Below are 10,553 nucleotides of genomic sequence, written 5' to 3' on the forward strand. Positions count from 1 at the left end.
AGATATTCTTTGAAAACTACCTTATTTACTTTGATTAATGTGAATGAACTATTAACAGAAGAAGTAATTCCCATGTGGCTATATGACTTTAATACAATGGTGTGAAAGTGGGGCTGGAAGTAATGGCAGGAACAGTTCCACATGTATTGCATTTCAACATGTTTTATTTTATGTCATACTTGAAATTTTGCTGAATTGCAGGGAGGGGGGCAAGGAATAATCATATTTCTGTACACATAAAGATAAAAAATAAACATCCACATTTCTCTTACCACCACTTCCAATATTGACTGAAAAGGAGAAGAATCAAGTCAGAACAAGAGAAAAAAACAAAGCACATGGGTAGGGAGAACATGAACCAAAGACAGCACATCCATTCTTGGTTCCAGAATGTCACTAAAGCTTAGTTATTCCCCTACTATTTGATTCCACTAGATGTTCTTGTACTCTAAGTATAATTAACTTTCCCTTTTGTTTAGCTCCTGTGGGTTTCTGCTACTTTTAACTAAAAAGCCTGATAAACACACACACACACACACACACACACACACACTTCTTTCCTACTTCAGTCACCTGCTCTGTTACTGTCTCAGCTAATTCTTCTCCCTTCACAGGATATCATCTGCCTCCATAGCCACCACATTGACCCTTTCAGACCCCTCAGCTGTCACTGACCCACAGGCTGTCACTTAAGTTCTTGCCCTCTTAGCAACCACTCCCGGAAGATGAAGGTTAGAAACGTCTCTAAATCTCAAAATTTAATGACATTATGCATACAAAGTATTTATAATGGTGCTTGGAATATAAGAAGTGCTCAATAAATAATAACTATTATATAAAACATAAAACACAAGCCATAGTTCTTCCAATTACTATAATCTTCCCCTATTAGGTCACAGATTATTTTAACAAATTCAAAAATTCAACAATGGCAATAATAACAGACATAGCCAATAATTTATGTGGCATTTTATAAGCAGTGAAAATTAATTAAAGAAGTGAATTACCTATGGTTGTTGACTAATAAAAAATGATAAAGTCATATCCATCAGACAGACAGACACACACACGCACATGCACACAACCAGACACTCATCTATGAGAACGAGCAAAAATTTGAATCAGCTTATGCAAGCACGCAAAAGTGGGTAATTTGAGAAGAATGAAACATTTTTCTCACAAGCTTCAGAGCTACCTAGGCTTTAATTAGGTTGATACCATTTTATAATCCTTGCTAAGATGATATCACCAGATAGCATGGACCAGATTCTTCCAGTGTTTTATCATTTGTCACAGACTGTAAATTAAGCTTCTCTGGAGTCTTAATAAATTCTCAGGATACAATCTTGTTGGAAAATACCACAAAGATCCTAAAAAGAAAATAGTTATTTCAATAATTATATTCACTGGGGAAAACTCTATGTGAATAGACATTAGTGTTTTATTTTCATTCATTGCCACTAGCGGTATGTGGAAACTTACTACTTAGAAGTGAACCCACTAAGTTCTCTTTATCTCAATCACTATTGCTAAATAAATGATGGCAAACAATTAAACAAGAATAATGAAGTAAGTAGCAGTTAAAGCAAAAATACAGGCATAGAGTTCTTTTTACAATGTACAATAAAAAATATTCTCTATAGTAAAAGATAAATCTATTTAAAAATATTTTATTGCATCTTTCTTTAGGTGTGGCATTAGCAAAACTAAAGAGGAAATATCATTTATTTGATGATTTCTGGTGTTTGGTTGGATTCTGTTCTATCCTGGAACCAAGCAGAAAGCAGAGACACCACCATGTGGCACAGCCTGACCTGTGGGATGCAGTAAATGAACATTTGGTGTAGTTAGACCTTGTGCTAAATACAGCTCATGGAAAGATGAATAAAACCTTGCCCGTACCCTTAGAAGCTCACATGCTACACAGTACCCTGCTACATGTTACCACGAATAATACTCTCTCCAATGAACTTTAAACTGCAATAAACATAAAAAGTTTTTATTTCCTTTGGTTTATTTCAGTCAAAAATATTGAAGTTAAAACGGGCTGATCTATATATTTTCTGGTAATATCATTCCACGTACACATACCATCTCTAATTGGTATTAAATCTGTTAATTTCTTGATGTAGAATTATTGGAAGGCTTGCATTCCAAATTATGACTGTAGGCCTTCATAATGTTTGTAAAGCGTTGCTTCTCTAAACAATTGCCTTTTTATACTCAAAGTTACTTTCTTTAAATAGCAAGTTTTTATACCATAGACAAAAGTCCTTCTGTTTACAGTGTTCAACAACACTGCCAAGCATTTTGCCAAGCACTTTAAAAGACATTGTTGGAAAACTTATGAATCAGACACAACCAAGTAATGAAGTTTCAGACATGTGCCTAAATACTTACAACACAAAATAGAAACAAATAGGGGCCAAAAGGGACTAAAAGTCTTTAAAGAAGATTTTGAATAGGGGCAGTCATTATAAACATTTCATTTTCTCACTTCTTAGAGCACTTCTAAATTACATTGAAGGAAATCTAAATGCATATAAAGTAAAAAATGTTCAATAAATAAAAAAACAAATATAAATGCCCACAGCTCACCATATTAATTCATCTAAACATTAATTTATTAATTCATTAACATTAATAAACCTTTACCATCTATCTACTCTACACCAAGCACTGTGCTAAATACTGAATCAGAGTAAAAGGCAGAAGATAGTGTGAAAAATAAGACCACTTAACAACAGAAGGAGGAGGAGGAGGAGAAACACTTTGTCATTTGTAAGAACTTCTTTTCAAGAAGACAGAGAGGGCTACTCTTCAGCCTGAAGTTCGGAACCACCACGCCCACAAACATCAAAATTACATACTTTCTTTTGCACATTAGTACAATCTTAGTCCTCTCAGTGAGAACTGCCATGTGGTCAGCAGGAGGCCTACAAGAGTCTTGGTGAGGCTTAGCAGAAGAGTGGCAGTTGGACCTAGATATAACATGGAAGCCAACTTCAACACAGCTTTTTGAAAGGGTTCAAATAACATCCATTTGAAAGGAATCCTGGTATTTATCCAATCTATATTAAGGCTCTTATTTTGGTATGTGACTCTAATTTATTTACTGATATATATATATATCTTCGTCTCATAGATGTAATACTCTGGAAAGTCAGAAACTGAAAGAGGTTGGCATAGTAGTGCTATATGTCTTAAGCTGGGTCGAAGATCTGTGAGATTTATTCAATAATCTTTTAGTGATTTAGATTATTGACAGATCACTTCCTGCAGTTCTCTGGATGTTTCCCTATTTGTGATATGGAATGCCTCAATGTTTTTTGCATCGTCTTCCACACATTTACATAAAATGTCCAGAATAAGCAAATCGATAGAGACAAAGTAGATTAGCGATTGCTAGGGGTTGGGGTAAGGGAAGAATGGGAAATCATTGCTAATGGATATGGGGATTCTGAAGGGAAATTTTAAACTCTTTCAACTGCTAATATTTTTCAGTTTGGACAGGTTTACATATACTATTCCATGTTTGAGATTTTTTATTTTATATTTTCATTGGGGTGTATTTACATATCATAGAAATTAACCTTTCAAAAGTTTAAATATCAGTAGTTTTTAAATATAGTCACAGAATCAAGCAGTAATCACCAATACCTAATTCAAGAACATTTCTGTCATTCCAAAAAGAATGCCTGTACCCATAAGTAATTATTTCCTGTCCTCCCTTTCCCCAATCCCTAGCAGTCACTAAACATTTCATGTAAATGTGATCATACAAAATGTGGCTTTTTGTATCTGGTTTTTTTGTTGTTGTTTTTTTTGTTTTTGTTCAGTTAACAATGTTTTCAAGGTATATCCATGTTCTGGCATGCAATAATACTTCATTTTTATTGTTGAATAATATTCTATTATTTGGAAAATCACAATTTGTTTATTTATTTATAGAATGATGGGCATTTTGGTTATTTCCAATCTGTAGCTATTAGAATAATATTGCTATGAAAATTCACGTACAAGTTTTTGCGTGGTCACATGTTTTAATTTTATATGGGCATATATGTAGGAGTGGATTGGTGTTAATTATTCTATAAACAGTTGGTAAGATACACCACAGAAGCCACTGGGCCTGAGTTTTCTTTGTGAAAATTTTTACATGACTAATTCTGTCACTTCACTTGTTCTATTCAGGTTTTTAATTTCTTCTTGCATCAGTTTTGGAACTTTGTGTGTTTCTAGGAATTCTTTCTTTCATCCAATTTATCTAATTTTAAAAACATTGTTGCGGGCCAGCCCCGTGGTGCACTTGGGAGAGTGCGGCGCTGGGAGTGCAGGGACGCTCCTGCCGCGGGTTCGGATCCTATATAGGAATGACCGGTGTGCTCACTGGCTGAGCGCCGTGCGGGTGACACCACACCAAGGGTTGCGATCCCCTTACCAGTCACGAAAAAGACAAAACAAACAAACAAACAAAAAACATAATTGCACATAGTATTCCCTTATAAAATTTTTTCATTCTGAAAAGTTGAGAGCTATTTCCTGGTTTCATTACTCATTTTAGACATTTGAGTCTTCTCTCCATTTTTCTCTTTGGTTTAGCTGCAGGTTTGGCAATTTTATTGATCTTTTCAAATAACTTCATTGTTTTTCTTGATTTTCTCTGTGATTTTTCTATTGCATATTTGATTTATAACTGCACCAAACTTTATTATCTTCTTCATTCTTGTTCCTCTGTTTTGAGCGTTCTCTTTTTTTCTGGTTTATTAAGGTAAATAGATAATTTCTTGACTAGAATCTTCTTTTTTATCAGCATTTACAGCTATAATTTCCCCATAAATCCTTCTTTAGCTGCGTCCCATAAGTTTTGGTATGTTTACATTTTCATTCATCTCAAAGAAGGTTCTAATTTCCGTTCTGATATCTTCTGTGAGCTTTGATTATCTGGTAGTGTTTTTAAAATTTTTACGTGTTTGTGAATTTTCCTTTTGTAGATGTCCAATTTCATTCCACTGTAGTTGAAAATATATTTTATATAATTTTGATATTTTTAAATTTATTGAGGTTACTTGTTTTATGGCCTAGCATATGGCTTATCCTGGAGAATTTTCCATGTGTGCTTGACTAGAATGGGTATTCTGCTGCTGTTGAGTAAAATGTTCTATAGATGTCTACTACTTTTAGTTTGTTAAACTGTTATTCAAGTATTCTGTTTCCTTACTGATCATTTGTCTATTTGGTCTGCACATTACTGAAAGAGAATACTTAGGACTCCAATTATTATTATTATTTATTGTTTTTATTTTTATCAACATGCAATAATTGTACATATTTATAAGGTACAGAGTGATATTTCTATATCTATATACAATGTGCAATTACCAAATCAGGATAATTACCATAGCCATCACCTCAAACATTTATTATTTCTTCATGTTAAGAAAATTCAAGTTTCTCTCTTTTAGATATTTGAAAATACACAATAAATTATCGTTAATTATACTCACCTAACAATGCTATAGAACACTAGAACTTACTCTTCCTATCCATCTCTAAATTTGTATTTGTTAACCAACCTCTTCTTACTGCTCTCCCCCTTCCCAACTATTATTGCTAAATTGTTCAGTTCTCCCTTCTTTTCTGTCAGTTTTGTTTCATGTATTTTCCTGCTGCTATTAAGTGCATATATTTTTATACTTGTTATATATTTTTCATGAATGGACTTTTTATCATTATAAAATATTCTTTTTTGTGTCTAGGAAAAAAATTTTGTCACAAAGTCAGTAATAGTTTGCATGGTGTCCCTTTTTCCATTCCTATACTTTCAACCTATTTGTGATTTTGAATCAAAAGTGTCTCTTATAGGTAGCATGTGGTTGAATCATGTTATTTTTATTCAGTCTATGAAACTCTGTCTTTGGAGTTTTTAATTAATTTACATTTAATGTAATCCCTGGTAAATAATGGATTTGAGTCTGCCAGTTTAGTATTTGTTTTCTATGTCTTATGTATTTTCCCCCTATTCTTCATTGCTGCCTACTTTGTGTTAAATAGATATTTCCCAGTGTGTAATTTTAACTTCCTTGCCATTTCTTGCACTGTATGTGGTAGGCAGAATAATGGCCCCCCTAAAGATGTGCATGTCCTAGTCCCTGGAACCTGTGAATATGTTATCTTACATGGTAAAAAAATGCTTTGCAGATGTGATTAAACTTAAAATCTTGGCATGTCAAAATCATTCTGGATTATACAGGGGGGACCATTACAATCACAAGGATCCTTACAGAAGGTAGATAAGTGGATAAAAGAAAGAAATGTGATGGTGAAAGCAAAGGTAGGAGTGATGTGACTTCTGCCTTTCAAGATAGGGAGAGCCATTAGCCAAAGGATGTAGGCAACCTCTAGAAACTTGAAAGAGCAAGTAAAGAATTCTCCCGTAGAGCCTCCAGAAGGAATGCAGCCTCACCAACATGGTGATTTCAGCCTCATTAATTACTTTTGTCCAGAAATATAAAATAATAAATTTGTATCATTTTAAGGTACTATAAGACTTATAACTTGTTACAGCAGAAATAGGCAACAAATACAATATATTTTATACACTTAGTTTCTCTGTGGTTGCCCTGAGGATTACAATTACAGTCTTAATTCAAAACAATCCAGTTTGGATTAATATGAACTTAATTTTAGTAGCATACAAAAATTTGGCTCCTACACACTTCCATTTTCTCACAAATTATTTTAGTTATTATTGTCATAAAAATTATATTTTTTATTAAAAACCCATCAGTACAGTTTTATAATTGTTGCCTTACATAGTTGTTATTTAAGCATATAGGTTAAAAAATATTTAAAAACAAAAAATAGCTTTCCTTTCACCACTGGGGCCACAGCCATGCATATGCTCAGGCTTCAGAAGAGGCTTGCTTCCAGTGTCCTCTGACATGGCAAAATAAAAAGGTTTGGTTACACCCCAGTGAAACCAGTGAAATTGCCAACTCCCATCAGCAGATCTTGAAGCCAGTCACAAGCCAGTGACAGTCCATTACCAGACTCAATAGTGGAAAAACTCTATGGCCTTCCAGAAAGGCAGGCATACGGGCATAGATAAGTGGAAGGGTAAGGCTAATGCTCAAATCCTAGAGAAGTTTACCTGAATGAAGATTCTTCCCAGCAACTCAGAAGATACTCATAACAGCCATCTAGCCATCCATGGGGCGCCATCCATCTATGAAGGCCCAACCATCAAATCTCCCACATGGTCCCAACCACCCCAACCACCCACACAGCCACAGAAATCCAATTGGCCATGTGGTCTCAGCCACCACAGCCATCTGAATAGCCCAGCTCACACACATGGCCCCAGACATCCAGCCTCCTGTGTGGCCCCACATGCCCTGGCTGGCCACAAGTACCCCAGCCACCTACATGGGCCCAATCATGCAGGCAGCCCTAGCCACAGATATGGCTGCTGGCATTCCCTGGAAATACTGAGGCTACCTGAAACTACTGAAACTAATGAGTCTACCAGGAAGCAAAACTAAAACACCCCACCCGGTGGACAATATATAACAAATCTACAGGAGGGAGTCTTTATCCTCAAAAGCCACCCTAGAGTAATAGAACAAGCAACCACCAGATGACTAGACACCAGTATAGGAATACTAGAAATATAAAAAACAAGAAAATATGACACTACCAAGGTAACACTATAATTCTTAAATACCAGAACCCATAAAATAGGAGACACTTGATATATCTGGAAGGGAATTCCAAGTAACAATCTTAAAGAATCTCAGTGAGATACAAGAAGATTCAGTTAGACAACACAAAGAAATGAGAAAATCAATCCAGGACAGGAAGAAAGAAATTAACAAAGATATAAATACCATTAAAAAATTGGAAAAGAACTCCTGGAACTGAAAGACTCATTCAATGAAATAAAAACTACAACTGAGAGTGTAAGCAGAAGACTAGCACAAGTAGAAGAAAGAATTTCTGATCTTGAAGACTTTTTTCAAATAACCCAAGCAGACAAAAAAGAAAAAAAGAAAAGAAAAAAGAATTTTGAAAAATGAAGAAAATCTAACAGAGCCAGCATATCATCTTAAGTGCACAAACATCTGTATCATCGGTGTTCCAGAAGGAGAGGAGAATGGTAAAGGCATTGGAAAGATATTCAGTGAAATAATAGCAGAAAATTTCCCAGGTATTGGTAAAGATACAGACTTCCAGATCCAAGAGCCTCAAAGATCCCCAAACAGATTCAATCCAAAAAGGTCTTCTCTAAGACACATTGCAGTCAAACTGTCAAAAGTCAGAATCTTAAAAACAACAAGAGAAAAGCATCAAGTCACATTTAAGGGAATCCACATTGGACTAACAGCAGACTTCTCACCAGAAACCCTACAGTCCAGAAGAGAATGGAATGATATATTTAAATTACTAAAAGAAAATAACTGCCAGTCAGGAATACAATACTCAGCAAGGCTATCTTTCAGAAATGAAGGGAAATGGTGTATTTCCCAGACAAACAAAGGCTGTGAGGGTTCACCACCACACAATCAGCTCTACAAGAAATCCTTAAGGGAGTCCTGCACCTGAAACTCAAAAAACAATAATCATGACCATGAATACATGAGAGAGCAAACACCATTGGTACAACACATATGCAAATGTGAAAGAGAAAGAAACTATACCATAACATCTCAGAAAAACCAATGAACACCAAAGACAAACAATAAAGGGAGAAGAAAGGAAAAAAATATATACATCTATAAAGCATCCAAACAAAAATTGATAAAATGCCAGGAGTAAGACAATACTTTTTGATAACAACGCTAAATATAAATAAATTAACTTCCCCACTCAAAAGGCACAGACTGGCTGATTGGATTAAAAGACTAGACCAACCTATAGTGGTATACAGATATGGAATTCTTGGTTGACAGTCTTTTTCTTTCAGTACTCTAAATATGTCATCATACTGGTTTCTGGCCTCCATGTTTTCTGATTATAAACAGCTGTTAATATTATTGACAATGGCTTGCACATGATAAGCCACATCTTTCTTGCAGGTTTCAAGATTCTCTTTGTCTTTTGATGGTTTAACTATGACATGTCTAGGTGTGGATCTCTTTGAGTTTATCCAACATGGAGTTTGTTGAGCTTCATGGATGTGTAGATTACTATATTGTTTTTTCAAATTGAGGAAGTTATTGGGTATTATTTCTTTATACAGTATTTCTTTTTTCTCCTATTGTTCTGGGACTTCTGTTTTGATTATATCAATGTACTTGATGGTGTCCAACAGATCTCTGAGGCTCTGTTCATTTTTCTTTTTTCCTTTTTCTTTGTTCTTCAAACTGAATAATGTCAATTGACCTTTTGAGTTTGCTGACCTTTTCTTCCGCCTACTTCAATACCCTCTTTAGAAAGTTTAGTGAATTTTTCATTTCTGTTATTATGCTTTTCAACTTCAAGAGTTCTAGGTTGTTCTTTTTTGTACTTCCTTTTTTAATTCTCTGTTGGTGAGATGTTCTCATACTTTCCTTTAGTGTCTTAGACATCACCATACCCTTTAATTCTTTAAACATATTCAAAGTAGCTGATTTAAAGGCCTTGCCTAGCTAGCTCAACATCTAGGCTTTCTCAAAGATAGTTTCTATTGAAAACTTATTCTTCTGAAATGTGTTTTACATTTTCTTTTTTTTCTTTATATGTCTAATAATATTTTGATAAAAAATCGAACATTTAAAATAATGTGGCAACATTGGAAATCAGCTACTCTCTTTTTAGGGTCTGTTGTTGCTGTTTGTTCTTTTTCAGTGACTTTTCTGAAGTAATTACGTAAAGTCTGTATTATTTGTCATTTGTGGCCACTGAAACACCTGCTCAGTTAGCTTAGTGCCTAGCTAATGATTGGATAAAGATTTCCTTAAATGCCTCAAACCGTTAAAGCTCACAGTTTCTGGCAAGTGCTCTGTGTGCCTATTAGAGCATGATTTCAATGCTTTGGCAGGTGGTTGACAATTCAGTCCTTGCACAAAGCAGTAAGGTCAACCAGAGGGGAGACATTATGGCTTTTTCAGGCCTTTCCTAGGAATGAGCACAACCCTGGTCATATGCATGTCATACTAGACCCCAGAAATAGGCCATATCTTCCCAAAACCCTCAGTGAACATTTGATTCCCCAGCTTTACCTTTTAAGAATTTTGGTGATCTTCTTCTTTACCCCAACTGTTATCACCACCTCATGTAGCTTCAAATGTTAATCACTGCTGACTTTTTTCCTGACAAATGACGCAGGGAAAAAGCTGTCATCAGTGAGCAAGTTTTGAGTCAGGTCACGTAAAGACAAAACAAGGGCTCCAGAGCACTGACAGAAAGATCAATTAATAAAAATCCTCTGGGAATGTTGCTTTGGGGATATATTAGACTTATTCAGCCTCCTCCAGTGATGATCAAGCTGCTAGTTTTCATGACTATTTTGATTACAAGGCTCTTGGTTTTCAAGTCTACCATTAATCTGAGGAGGGGCAGATGGGACAAGA

Source organism: Galeopterus variegatus, unplaced genomic scaffold (genome assembly GCF_000696425.1).
Source record: "Galeopterus variegatus unplaced genomic scaffold, G_variegatus-3.0.2 Scaffold6790, whole genome shotgun sequence".
NCBI lineage: Eukaryota > Metazoa > Chordata > Mammalia > Dermoptera > Cynocephalidae > Galeopterus > Galeopterus variegatus.